Source organism: Lynx canadensis, chromosome D1 (genome assembly GCF_007474595.2).
Source record: "Lynx canadensis isolate LIC74 chromosome D1, mLynCan4.pri.v2, whole genome shotgun sequence".
Lineage (NCBI taxonomy): Eukaryota > Metazoa > Chordata > Mammalia > Carnivora > Felidae > Lynx > Lynx canadensis.
Window position 1 is genome coordinate 56,224,232 of NC_044312.2, and position 13,322 is coordinate 56,237,553.

A 13,322-nucleotide genomic window follows, 5' to 3' on the forward strand; every position below is an offset into this window, starting at 1 on the left:
CAGTCCTCTCCCAGCTGAGCCCCTCCCAGTAGACAACGGTGACTGGGTGGGAGGGTGCAGCCTGCCTGCCTGGGGCTGCACCAAACTCCCCAGGGGCCGGGGCCAAGCACAGAGTGGTCAGTGGCCAAGCAGTCCTTCCTGACCCACCTGCCCTCCCCTAGTGCCCAGGGAGGGACAGCCTGGGGCCCTTGTTGTGTTAGGGTAAATGGAGGCAGCCATCCTGGGAGGGGGCTCTGTCGGTTTAGAAACAGGAAGTGTTTTCTGTGGGAGGGGGGAGAAGCTCACAGACCCAGAGAAATCCCCAAACCAGCTAGCATAAGGTAGCCACACACTCAGACCCTAATTCCCCAATTAAGTGCTGCTACCTGGCCCTCTATTAGCCTTATTTCTACACTCAAAAGACAGGGCAGCCCGCCTGTTGCTCTGGTCCAGACCCTCCTTCCACCCTGGCCAGGGGTGCCTTTGGTGTCCCCATAAAGCTGTGTGGCCTTAGATAAGTCACGTAACCTCTCTGAACCTCATTCTATCACACGGGGGCACTCACGCAGACCTCACAAGGGGCTCTGGGGCTTGAGTGAAAGTATGCAGGGCGCTTGCTTCAGCATCTGGCACTTAGCAGGTGCTCAGAGGTGCGTTCAGGTCACATGCACCTGCAGCAGGGGTCCGATGCAGATTGGGGTTTGGTCACCAGGCACTTGGCCTCAAGACGAGCACTGGGAGAAGGAAGTCAGGGGGAGTGTGGCTGCCCTGGAGGGTTTCTTATCCAGCCGCTCCCCTTCCTTCAGGGTGAGAGGGAGAAATTGGCCCCCAGAAGGTAAGTGACTTGCCCAGGGTCATGTAGCCAGTCTCTGCAACTTTCTGGGCCTCAGAGCAATGGCCCTTCTCCTCGAGCTGCCTTGAGGAAGTCAGCTGGGAGGGACACGAGGGAGGGGAACTTACTGAGAAGAGCCAGAAGCAAAGAGGCCTCTTCCTGTTTCCCCTTTGGGATCATGGGTCTGAGGGTCCAGAGCCAGTGGTGAGCAACTATCTCAGGCCACCGCACAAAGTGGCCCACCCACGCCACAGTGCTCTCTTGCTGCAGGCTGTGTGACAGGATGGGCCAGCTCCCTCCTCACGCTTGCCACGAGTGGTGGAGGCACTGAGGGGCAAGGGGCAGGGGGCAGGGAGTGGGCACCGCCCAGGTGCTCGTGAGCAGGGTGCTTTCGTGTTCCCAGGAAGCTCGGGGACAGGCGTACACTTCCCCACACCCCAAAGTGCAGCGGGGGTGCTCACGACACTCAGACGTGCGTGCACACACACAGCTTCCACTGGGTAGGAAAGCCTGTAGAGCAGGGACCCGGCCTGGAGCTGGAGGCCCCATCTGAATGAGACAGAGAGAGATGGAGAGAGACAGAGTCAGACTTGAGCTCTGTACCAGTCTGTCTTAGTGTGTAAAGTGGAGACGTTGCCCTTTTCCTTTTTTTTTTTTTTTTAATGTTTTATTTATTTTTGAGAGAGATAGAGAGACAGGGTGTGAGCAGGGGAGGGGCAGAGAGAGAGGGAGACACAGAATCCAAAGCAGCTGTCAGCGCAGAGCCCGGTGCAGGGCTCGAAATCAAGGACCGTGAGATCTGACCTGAGCCCAAGTCAGAGGCTCAACTGACTGAGCCACCCAGGTGCCCCGCCCCTATCTTGATGAGACTTTAGGTGTGGGTTAGATGAGGTCCTCTTAAAGGCCTTTTCATCAGATACAGGGTGGGGCCTTCCCACTGCCTCCCAGCTTTCCCCTCTTGGTCTCTGGCTGTCCATCTGTTCAATGCGGAGATTGGGCTGAAGGATCCAAAAGGCTGCCTCTTGCTCCTGAAAGTCACCTGATTAAGTGGACAACTCAAGAAACAACAGATGTTGGCAAGGATGCGGAGAAAGAGGGAACCTCTTGCACTGTTGGGAATGCAAACTGGTGCAGCCACTCTGGAAAACAGTATGGAGGTTCCTCAAAAAATTAAAAATAGAATTACCCTATGGCCCAGCCATTGCACTACTAGGTATTTATCTAAAGGATACAAAATTGCTGATCTGAAGGGGCACATGCACCCCAATGTTTATAGCAGCACTATCGACAATAGCCAAAGTATGGAAAGAGCCCAATGTCCATCAACTGATGAATGAATAAAGATGTGGGATACATATACACAATGGGGTATTACTCAGTAATTGAAAAGAGTGAAATCTTGCCATTTGCAACAACACGGGTGGAACTAGAGTGTATTATGCTAAGTGAAATAAATCAGTCAGAGAAAGGCAAATATCATATGATTTCACTCATGTGTGGAATTTAAGAAACACAACAGATGAACATAGGGGAAGAGTAGGAAAAATAAGATAAAAACAGAGAGGGAGACAAACCACAAGAAACTCTTAAATATGGAGAACAAACTGAGGGTGGCTGGAGGGGAGGTGAGTGGGGGGATGGGCTAAATGGGTGACGGGCATAGAGGAGGGCACTTGTTGGGATGAGCACTGGGTGTTGTATGTAAGTGATGAATCACTGGCTTCTACTCCTGAAACCAATACTACTCGGTATGTTAACTAACTTGAATTTCAATAAATAATTTTTTAAAAGTCACCTGTTACCTCCCTAGTTGGGAAGGAGGGGCCTGGCAGGGCTGAGGGGGAGGGTCCACAGAATATCAGGGGATTGGCTGGGCCCCCAGAAGTGAGATTCTGGGGTCCCCCAAAAGCCAGCAGAACCATCTGGAGCAGTCTGGAGCAGGGCCAGGCCTGCCGTGCTGGAGATGAAAAACGGCTCCAGGGACGTGGCTGAGGGGGCAGGGGGTGGGGAGGGGGTCTGTCACCCTCCGGGCGGGTGGGATGATCCGAGTCTAAATAAATCACTAACACACGGGCAGAGAATTCCTTGAACAGGCGCCCTGGATTATGGACAACAGAAGGGGAGGGGGTGGGGGAGACGCTCGAGGGAACCATTCCTGTGATCCCCACTCCCCTGCCTCATGCACCAGGGCCCTTCCCCCTCCTACACTGGGGGCTGTGACTGTCTGAGGACTGGCTGCCTCTGGGGTGGGGTTGGCCTTGGTCAGGGGGCTCTCGATCCATGTCGTGAGAAACTCCAAAAGCCCGGAGCCCCTCCGAAGGGAGAGAGGTGTTGAAAGCCGCATCCTGCTCTGAGGGCTGCGCCAAGGCCAGAGATAATATCGTGTGCTGGAGAACAGTGGGGCTGGGCCTCACCAGCCCCTGTCTCCCCTCACCCCCCGTGCTCTGCACCCCTGCCTGGGCCCGAGCTTGCGCCGTTGGGCAGGGGCGTGTTGCTTTCTGCCTGCGAGGTGGCCTGTCCCCCGTCCCCCTGGATTTACTCCAAGCTTGAGAAATCCAAACTGGTGTGGGGCAGGGTCAGAGGTCAGCCTGGCGGTGGGGAGGGATAGTCTGATGCTGAGGTCTGGAACTGGTCAGATCACCCTGGGGTTCCCTCTGGCCTCTGGACCTCAGTTTCTCCACCTGGAAAGGGGGGTTAGGGAATCCCAGGTCATCTCTAAGGGCATCTAAGTGCTTACAGGGCCTGTCCTGGGCAAGGGCACGAGGCTGGCTCTGGGCCGTGCTGTCCAGGCTTTGGCTGCAGCTCCTGAGGCCTGGTTAGTGGCTGCTGAATGGATGAGTGACTGAGTAAGAAACAGCCAGGATCCAGAAATGCTACAATCCAAGCATGACTGGAGAGCAGGTCCAGAGAAAAGCGTTTCTACTTCCCGGCTTGGTAATGATACTTCATGAAGTCTCACGCTTTGCGGTTTACAAAGGGTCTTTGCATTCAGTCCGCTGGCCGTGGGAGGAAGGACAGGAGGGCTGATGCTGCCTGTGGCAGATGAGGAATCCAGGAAAGGCCCAGCTTGGCATCAGGCCGTCTGCCCCAAGGTTTCCGTGTCCTCTTTCTCTGAGCTCCCGGGAGCCCGGAACTGCCAACAGGGCAGGAAATGTCACCCTGTTCAGTAGACGAGACAGTCGGGTCCAAGGAGAGTCCACACAGAGGCCCTGTCCAGGCCTGGCTTGAGCCTGCTGAATGCCTCTGCGGGAGACACAAGCATTTCCCCGAGCACAGGGCCTCTGCCTAGTCAGTGCCCTCGGGAATGTGTGCAACGGAGGCCAGGCCCCGGGTCTCTCTCCTCCTTAAACCGCTTCCTTGCTCAGGCTCTATGCCTAGCTGCTGCCCACCCCCCCCCCCATGCCTTGGCCCCTGGCGACCTCTGTGGGGTGCCAGGCAGTAGAGGGAGATCTTTCCTAGGAATCCGGAGCCATCTGCCACCCCTGGAGCCCGAGCTGCTCCAGACTGCAGCCCCCACCTCCCGGCAACACACATCCGTTCTGGAGCCTGAAAATGTCTCACCGAAGAACGGCTCTGCTAGTCCGTCGCCTCTCATCAACAGCCCAAGTTACACCCTCAGATGTTCCCTGCCGGATCCCAGGCCCCTGCCAGGCCCTGTGAGGGGTGGAGAGAGGCCGGGCTTTGACTCTGGGTTGCGTGGACCGTGCCCCTCACCACTCGGGTCGCCCTCGCCCACCCACCACCCTTCTCTGAGCCTTGGTTTCTTCATCCGTAAAATGGGATGATGACCCATGTCAGAGGACGCACAGTAGCGCAAGACTCAAAGCAAAGGAGATGTGAATGTGCTTTGCAAATTATAAAATGCTGTTGAAAATACAAATGAACTATGAGGGAGGAACTTAGGTGATTTCCCAGGGTCACACGGGGGTGGTCCCAGAAGCGGACCCCGTCAGTGTGGGAGGGCCTGACTGTGGGGGCACCTGATTCCGAAGGGCACGGGGAGCCGCGTAGGGGTCCGCGGACAAGCACCTTCTTGGGGGCGCTGCCCAGCACTGGTCAGATGGCTCCTTCTCTGAGAGCAGGCCTAGGCCCTTTCCTGTGCGCTTCTTGGCAGCCCCACTCAACCTCTTGGAAAACAGGCCCAGCGAGGGGACAGACCTACCCAGAGTCACATGGTCACTAGGAGAGGGCCAGAGGGGCAGCTGGGGCAGCATCCTGACTCTCTGGGGACCCTGTGAGCACTTACAACTCCCCAGGCCTAGGAGCCCAAGCCCACCCCCTCAGGCCACACCTCGGACTGGACTCCAGCCTTGAGTGCTAAAAAGGGTTCAGAGGAAGCTGGTCATGGGAACCAGAGGCCCAGGGAGGGAATGCTCTGAGCCCATCCCGGGAGTCTCAGTCAGAGACTGAAGTCTGGCCCACACAGAGCCCATCATGGCTCCTCGGCCACCACCCAGCACCGTCCCCACACAAGATGGACCCCAAGCAGAGGGGGCAGGGGCAGCCAGTGGTGGAAATCAGGGATTTTATGAGGCTCTGGGATGGGGTCGGGTGACATTGACTCCTCAGAAGGGTTTGTGAAGCTAATAAATAAAGTCGACGTGATGGCTTAACCTACGGAGGGGTTCAGGGGCCACTCAGGATGAAGGGCAAATCAGTTCAGTCAGTTCCCTTTGCCAGGCAGGGAAGGGTGAGGCCCTCCCGCATGTCTGCACCTAGGGGGGTACTTGTTTCTCTGGCTCCCACAGGGGCTCTGAGATGAAACCAGTATTGCCTGATTTGTAGATGAGGACGCTGACCTTCAGAGAGGTGAAGTCACTTGCCAACAAAGGGCAGAGCAGGCATTTGGACTCAGGTCTATCTGTGCATTTCAGGCCAGGGGCCTTTCCGCTCCCGCCCCCACCGTCCCCCACCGCAGTCCAGAAAGGAATTTCACAGGAGAACAGGGCTCTGCCCCAGCAGGGCCATGCAGGTCACTTCCCCCTCCCTGCTGTCCTCAGAGTTCACCTATTGGCTCCCTACCCCCCCCAAGCCCACTTCCCACAGCTCCTCAGGGAACGAGGGGAGCTAATAAAGCCCCCAGTGACCACTGAGGACTCGAATGTCCAGGTTTTCCCTGAGGACAATGGGGAGCCACAAAAGGCTGTTGAGCAAGGAGAGACAGGGTAGGATTAAGCTGAAGTGGGTTTCCCGAGAAGCTGACGACTCTCAAGCTTCAGGTCCCTCACTCGTCTACGTTTCTTTCAAGGCAGGGGGTGGGAGTAAGAGGGTGGAGGCTAGCAATGTGTTCATATGATTGGCAGAAACACAGTGTTTTAACTCGAATTGGTTAAGACCTCCGTCTCCACTTCGACTTCCACCACACGGCCTTCTGGGGAGCAGCTAGGTACTTTGGAGTTTGAGTTTCATTTGGGTTTAGGGGGCATATATACATATGTATATATACATATATACATATATACATATATATATACATATATACATATGTGTATATACATATATACATATACACATATATGTATATATACATATACACAGTCCCTTACAAGTATAGTTCTGTTAGTCCTGGCCAACCTCGTGTGGAATGGCTTCTAGGAACACTCTCCCTGCATCCTGCACAGGCCCACCCAGCACTGTGACCCCCGGTGCAGGACCACGTGTCATATTGTGACGTCAGCATCTCCCACAGACCCTGGTGCGGGCAGCATGTGGACAGTGGTAGAGAAGCACCACTTGACATGGACAGAGCCAGATGATCGTCCGTGGAAAATTCTGCTGATCATCAGATTGTGTAAGATTTTAAGTGGAAGGGACACCTGGGTGGCTCAGTCGGTTAAGCGTCCAGCTCTTGATTTTGGCTCAGGTCCTGACCTCACGCTGACAGTGCGGAGCCGACCTGGGATTCTTTCTCCCTCTCTCTCTCTGCTCCTCCCTCACTTGGGCTCTCTCTCTCTCTCTCAAAATAAATACACAAACTTAAAAAAAAAAAAGATTGTAGGTGGAAGATTTGTGCTTCATTTATGCAAACCCAACATGAAAGTTTTCTCCCGTCCAGGATATACTCAACAAAACAGCAGGTTTAATTATAAAAGCATCATTCATGTTTCCTTTTCTCCGATGACAATCATACAAAACAAAATTTACTAGAACTCCCGTGTTTTTGGCAAACCTGTAGCATTATTACCAACAGCAAATGTATCTGTGCATAGGTCGCATGTTTTGTGGATCCGGGCTGATGGGACCCGGAGACAGTAGGCTGACGCCTCCCATCCTGGTGAAGTCTGGCTGTCCCAGCTGGAGCTGGGAGAGCTTGTCTCTCAGCAAGGGCTCGCCACATTGCACAAGCTTCAGGCTATCACACTCCATCTGCCCCTGGTCTGCGTGAAAGGCCTCGCTCGCAACCTCCACAGTGCGCTGTCTCTGGCTGTAAGGAGTGTGACCAGAATCAGGGCCTCCCCCCGGGACCAGGTGTCCCCCAGCCTCACCCGTTCCCTTAGAATCTCTGTCTCTGCCTTACACTCCCCAGTGCGAGACCCTCCTCTTCCCGGGCCTCCCCGCCCTGGGGTGCACGGCGGCAGGTAGCGGCTCAGTTGCTGGGTGGGGGCCAGGAGAACAGGGATTCTGAGGGGGCCGCTAGGCCTCTGCAGCTGGACTGTGTGTGCCTGATAAAGCCCCCAGGAGAGCAGCCTGCGTAGGAAATGAATTCAGCAATCCCGCGTTTCCAATGACCCGTGTCTCAGCGTTCTGGTACTTGTGTGGGTCAGACCCTCTGCAGCCTTCCTCCTCACGGGTGCCCAGCCCCTGCTGGCATACTTCTCCACACCTCCACAGCTGCTCATCCCCTCTCTGGAAAGCTCCTTGCATCCTGGCCAGTCACACTTGTGAGAAGCTGCCTCCTTGAGACCTCCCCCACCCCATAGGTCTTGGGTCCACCCCTTGGATCAAGCAGAAGAAACTCAACCTCCCTTCCCCATCCGGAAGACCCTTACTCCTACTCCTCCTTCCCAGCCCCGGTCAAACATTGCTCCTCTCTGAGGTTTTCCCTACTCCCCATCTCACCTCCAAAGTCCAGGACCTCCCACACTGGAGCTCTTGCAGGGGGTGGGGACTGGGTCATGGGCCTCGCTGGGCCCCGAGGACGAAGCACGCCCGGCCAAGGGCAGAGTTCAAGGCCACAACCCCTGCCTTCACTCCTCCCGAACTGGTCCCATCGGCCCCCTGATGGGGCTGCCGCCCTCCCCCTCCCCCAGCCCAGCCTCAGACCTGACTTCTCGGCAACATTTTCCCCTGCTGGCCACACCCCTTTTCAGAGAGCCCCCTTTCCTCTGGTCTCCCTGCTTCCCTCCCACCTTTCTGGCCATTTCTTCTTAGGCTCTCCTGAGGGTTTCTTTCCTCCTCTTTCTCCCACCTCTAAATGGGCTCCAGAGTTCAGTTCTGAGCCCATGACTCCCACCTGTGGTCTCTCTGACTAGCCAGTGACCTCTATGCACATGCAGCACCCGCCAGCGTCTACCCTCGTGAATCAGGCAGGACAGGCCTCTCAGACGGATCACGTCTCAGTCTGAATCAGCATTTCTCCTCATAAACCTGCTTTTCTTCCTGTTACGGCCCCCATCCTGCTTCCATTCCAGCCGAAGTTACCCTTCTCCTCTTCCGCCCTTAGCATCGACTGTGCTTTTTCAAAATCTGCCTTATTGAGGCATAATTACGTGCAATAATCCGCACTCATGTAAAATGTTCTTTTGTAATTCTGCTGTTTCTCAACGTATTGAGCTTTTTATTGTCATTATGGAATGTACTATTTTATGCCTGGTGAGATCTTCTTTTTCTAGTCTACTTTATCTGATGTTAATATAGCCACACCAGCTGTCTCATGCTTACCATTTGCACGGTCTATTTCATTCTATCCTTTTCTCCCCCCCAGTTTGTTTGTGTCTTTATATTTAAAGTATGTCTTTTTTAGGAGGCATAGTTTTTTTTTTTTAATTTATTTATTTTGAGAGAGAGCGAGCGAGAGAGAGAGACTCCCAAGGAGGTCCCGTGTTGTCAGCATGGAGCCCAATGTGGGGCTTGAACCCATGAACCCTGAGATCATGCCGTGAGCTGAAACCAAGAGTTGGACGCTTGACTGAGCCACCCAGGTGCCCCTGTTCTTGCTTTTTAAAAAAAAAAAAATTCTGACAACCTCTGCCTTTTGATTGGAATGTTTGTTTCATTTGTATTTACTGTTATGATTGAAATGGTTTTCTTTTAGTCTGCCACTTTGCTATTTGTCTTTTGTGGATTTAGTTCCTCCTTTCTGGCTTTCTTTTGTGTTAAACAAATATATATTTTTTTAATGTTTATTTGTTTTTGAGAGAGCACAAGAGAGAGCAGGGGAGGTACAGAGGGTGGGGGGTCGGGGGTGGGCAGAGGATCTGAAGCCAGCTGACAGCAGAGAGCCCAGTGCAGGGCTTGAACTCATGAATCGTGAGATCATGACCTGAGCCGAAGTCAAGACGCTTAATTGACTGAGCCACCCAGGCACTTCACCAAATATTTTTTAATATTCCATTTTTGGCTTTCTAGCTATATCTCTTTGCATAACTTTTAGTGGTTGAGCTACAGATTACAATATGTATCTTTATTATACTCATATGAATATAATATGTATACATATGCATATCTTTATCAGAGTCTACTTAGAGTTAATGAATGAATTAATTTAGGAATGTTGCAATAATATATTTCTATTTATTCTTCACTCTCCTTGATGCTATTGTTGTCAATTACATATATATACTTTATAGCCCCCCAAATATATATGTAATCTTTTCATTGACCCCCATTTTTATCAATTCCAGTTCTCTTCTTTGCTTACTGTAGATTTGAGTTCCTTTTAGCCTGAAGAATTTCCGTTAGCATTTCTTGTCCGGAAGAACTCCTGGTCATAAATTATCTCCTTATTTATTTATCTTAAAGTGTCTTATTTTACTGTCATTTTTGGAGGCTAGTTTGCCAAACACAGAATTATCTGTGACAGTTTTTTCTTTAAGCATTTTAATTGTGTTGTTTCAATATCGTCTAACATCCACTGTTTCTGATGAGAAATTGACCATTAATTGTATCACGGTTTTTCTGTATGCAGGGTCTCTTTTTTGTTCTGGCTGCTTTCAAGATTTTCTCCTTAACACTGGCTTTCATCAGTTTGTGCCTAACAGTGATATTCATTGTGTTTCCCTACTTGGGATTTGTTGAGATTCTTAGCTTTTAAAGCTAGTTAGTTTTCCACTAAATGTGGGGAGTTTGGGGCCAGTATGTATTCAAGTACATTTGTTTGCCATTTTTTCTGGCATTCCAATTACACAGATTTTTAGACCTCATGATATCCCTCAAGTCTCCAAAGCTCTAGTCATTTTTCTTTGATCTTTTTTCTCTCTTCAGATTAAGTGATTTCTGTTCATCTATCTGCGGGGTCAGTGAATCTTTTTTACTGACATCTCCAATCTGTTGTTGAGCTCAGCCAGTGAAATTTTCATTTCAATGATTGTACTTTCCACCTTTGGAATTTCCATTTAGTTAAATATATGTATATATAATATTTATTAATATATATTATATAATTAATATAAATATTATTATTTTTATATATTTAATATAAATATTATTATATATTATATAATTAATATAAATAGTTAAATATATTAAATATATATATAATTTCCATTTCTCTGTTGAGATTCCCTGTCTCTTCACTTATTAAGACCATTTTTTCCTTTAAATCTTTGAACAGATTTCCTTTTTACCATATGTATAAAAGCTGCTTTGAAATCTTTGCTAAGTCCAACATCTGTGCCCTACTTAGATCAGCGGCTTGTCTTTTTTTTTTTTTTTTTTTCCTGAGGACGGATCACATTTTCCTGTTTCTCTGCAGTCTGAAAACTAAACATTGAAGATTTCTGCGTTCCATTGTGCTCTTCTGATAACTGTTGCTGCTTCTGGTGAGCGGCTCATTTGCCTAGATTCAAACTGCAAATTCTGTCTCCTCTACAGCCTGCAGTAACAGATACCGTGTCTCAGTTCTTACAACTTTCAGGTGCTGATTTTGTTGTTGTTTTTTTTAAATCCTGACTCCTAGGGGTCTTCTCCCTGCCCCTCTGGATGCTGGCAATCATCCAAGGATTTGGACGGTTTATATTCAGATTTGGGTGCTCACTTTTTTGTGGTTCCCTTGTTTCTGTGTATTATCACCTAAATTTTCAGTACAGTTTTGGATTCTGTGCTCTGACACCTCAAGCCAGCGAGGCTTCAGCCTCCTGCTACATGCATTGCACACAGGCCGGGAAATTCACTGTTCTTTAAAAGCAGCACACTCACATATATTCCCAGTCTAGTGCAGTTCTGTCTTTCAAGGGTAGTTCCCTCTCTGGCCCCTGCCTATTTTTTTCATAAGGCCCTCTAGAGTTTGGCTAAAGATTTGGACAGCGTTCATGCACAGATTTTGGGTCTTAGGCCTTCTGCAATTCTCTCACTTCCGCAATTTCCCCTTTAAATTTCCAGCTGCTCCTACAGCTCGTCAGCGTACTCTCTGCAAACTAAGGAGGCGAGGCTGTGTTTTTCTGCCCTCTGTGGTCTTGGGGCTTGGGGAGCGCCATCATGATTCTTCCATCTTCCAGTTGCAGTCTTTCAGAAACCGTCCTCTGGCTTCTGTCTGTTTTGAGACGCTTCCCAGGGCCTTTAAAGAATTGTTTTGTTCGGTGTTTAAATTTTGCCCAGATTTCATCAGTGTTGTCTTCAGGAAGGTTCGTGGCGATCACTTCATGTCACCACCATTACGAGAAGTTTCTCCCATTGCATTCTTTTTAAACATATACTAGAGCATGTCACTTCCCATGCTTAAGAGAAGGGTGGTCACTTCCCACCCTTCAGAGATCTCCCACCACACTAAGGTAAAGAACGGAGTCCCTAGTAAGGCCTGTGACACCACACGAAACGTCATGTGTAGACTCTTTTAAGGTTAACTATTCCTGTAGATCCCCTAAGGCGGGAAACTTATTTTTATTTATCATATTGCCTAAACAGGTCTGTGCCAGCATAGGATCTTTTCCTTCCCTTTCCGTCTCCTTCCTGGGGCCTGGCACACACTGAAGCCAGAAATCAAAAGGAGCATTTGGGAATGTGGCCAAGGTGAAGCGGGAGACGGAAAGTCTTCTGGCACAGCGATGCTGGGAGGGGCTCCATGCAGGCACTGCAATGATCAGGCCATCTGCTGGATGCTCTGCCAGCGGAACCCAAAGTTCCTTTCCTTCTGCCCAGGCCCCCGGGAGGCTGAGGGGAAGAAAAAGTGAAAACCCAAAGGGGAGGGGAACCCAGGAATTAAAGGCCTCCAGGGAAATAGTAGGGAGGGATGAGGGTTTGGAAGAGAGGTGCCGGCCACAGAGGGCACTCAAGGATCTAGAACAAAGGCCACAGTCGCGGGCAGGTGAATTCAGCCTTTCCTATAGCCGAACCCCCTATTTCAGGGATGGGCAGGGATGGCCCCAACTTCGCCAAGCAACGACTGCTGTCATTTTCTCCTGGATCCAGTTTTGTTTGGTTTGGTTGGGGGCCGGGGTCGGGGGGGGGGGGTGGGTAGGTAAACAACTGCAAGGAAAGATTATTCTGGAAATAACTGCTGGAAAGACTATTCCAGCCTCCCACTTGTACACTCAGGAACATCTGACAAACAAAAAACTAAACACGAACTAATGTTTGTAGCTCTCCGACAACCAAAAACCAAAACAAATTCACAAATTAAGACCACACACAACTACAAAGCCAATTAAATTCCTATTAGCGACGTTTACCTAATGTGAGGGATGATGTTTCACCAAGACCAAGTCACCTCCGTCAGGTGACTCTGGTGCCGCCTGACACACTAGCAGGTTCTTCCGCCTTTAGTCCAGTCCCCACGCCAAGGACGACTCACTTCTCCCACTATTCTCTGCCTCTGAACTCCTGGGATTCCTCTGGGCCACAGGCCCTGACGTCATTTGGACTTCACTCAGTGGGAATGCTTCGTTATTTGTCCAGTCGGCCTCCTTTGTCCCTGCTCACTGGCCGCGAGAGCAGAATGTAGCATTAAGCTAGGTGTTTTTCATTCCTTTGACCCTCTGGCTTGCCCCACCATTTACTGCCTCCAGGGCAGAGAGTGGATACAGTCCAACACAATAAAGGGAATTGAAGTGCGGAATGTCTCGAAAGCCAGGCTTTCATTGCAAGGCCAGGCTTTGTTGAGCAAGAAAAGGATTAGTGAGTTCTGACCAGACAAGCCTGCAGCCCAGAGAACTTGGAGTGTGTGGTCATAAAAATCACGCATAAAATAAAAAGACAGAAAGAAAAGCCACGGAGGAGAGAAGAATGCAGGCTGGTGAGGTCGTGGAAAAGTTTTCCCACCACTAAAAAAAGAGAGGGTTGGAAGAGCTTCAAGGGTGCACCTTTTGGAAGGCGCACAGCTAGACCCCAAAGTCAAAGACTGGTAGAGCCTGAGAGG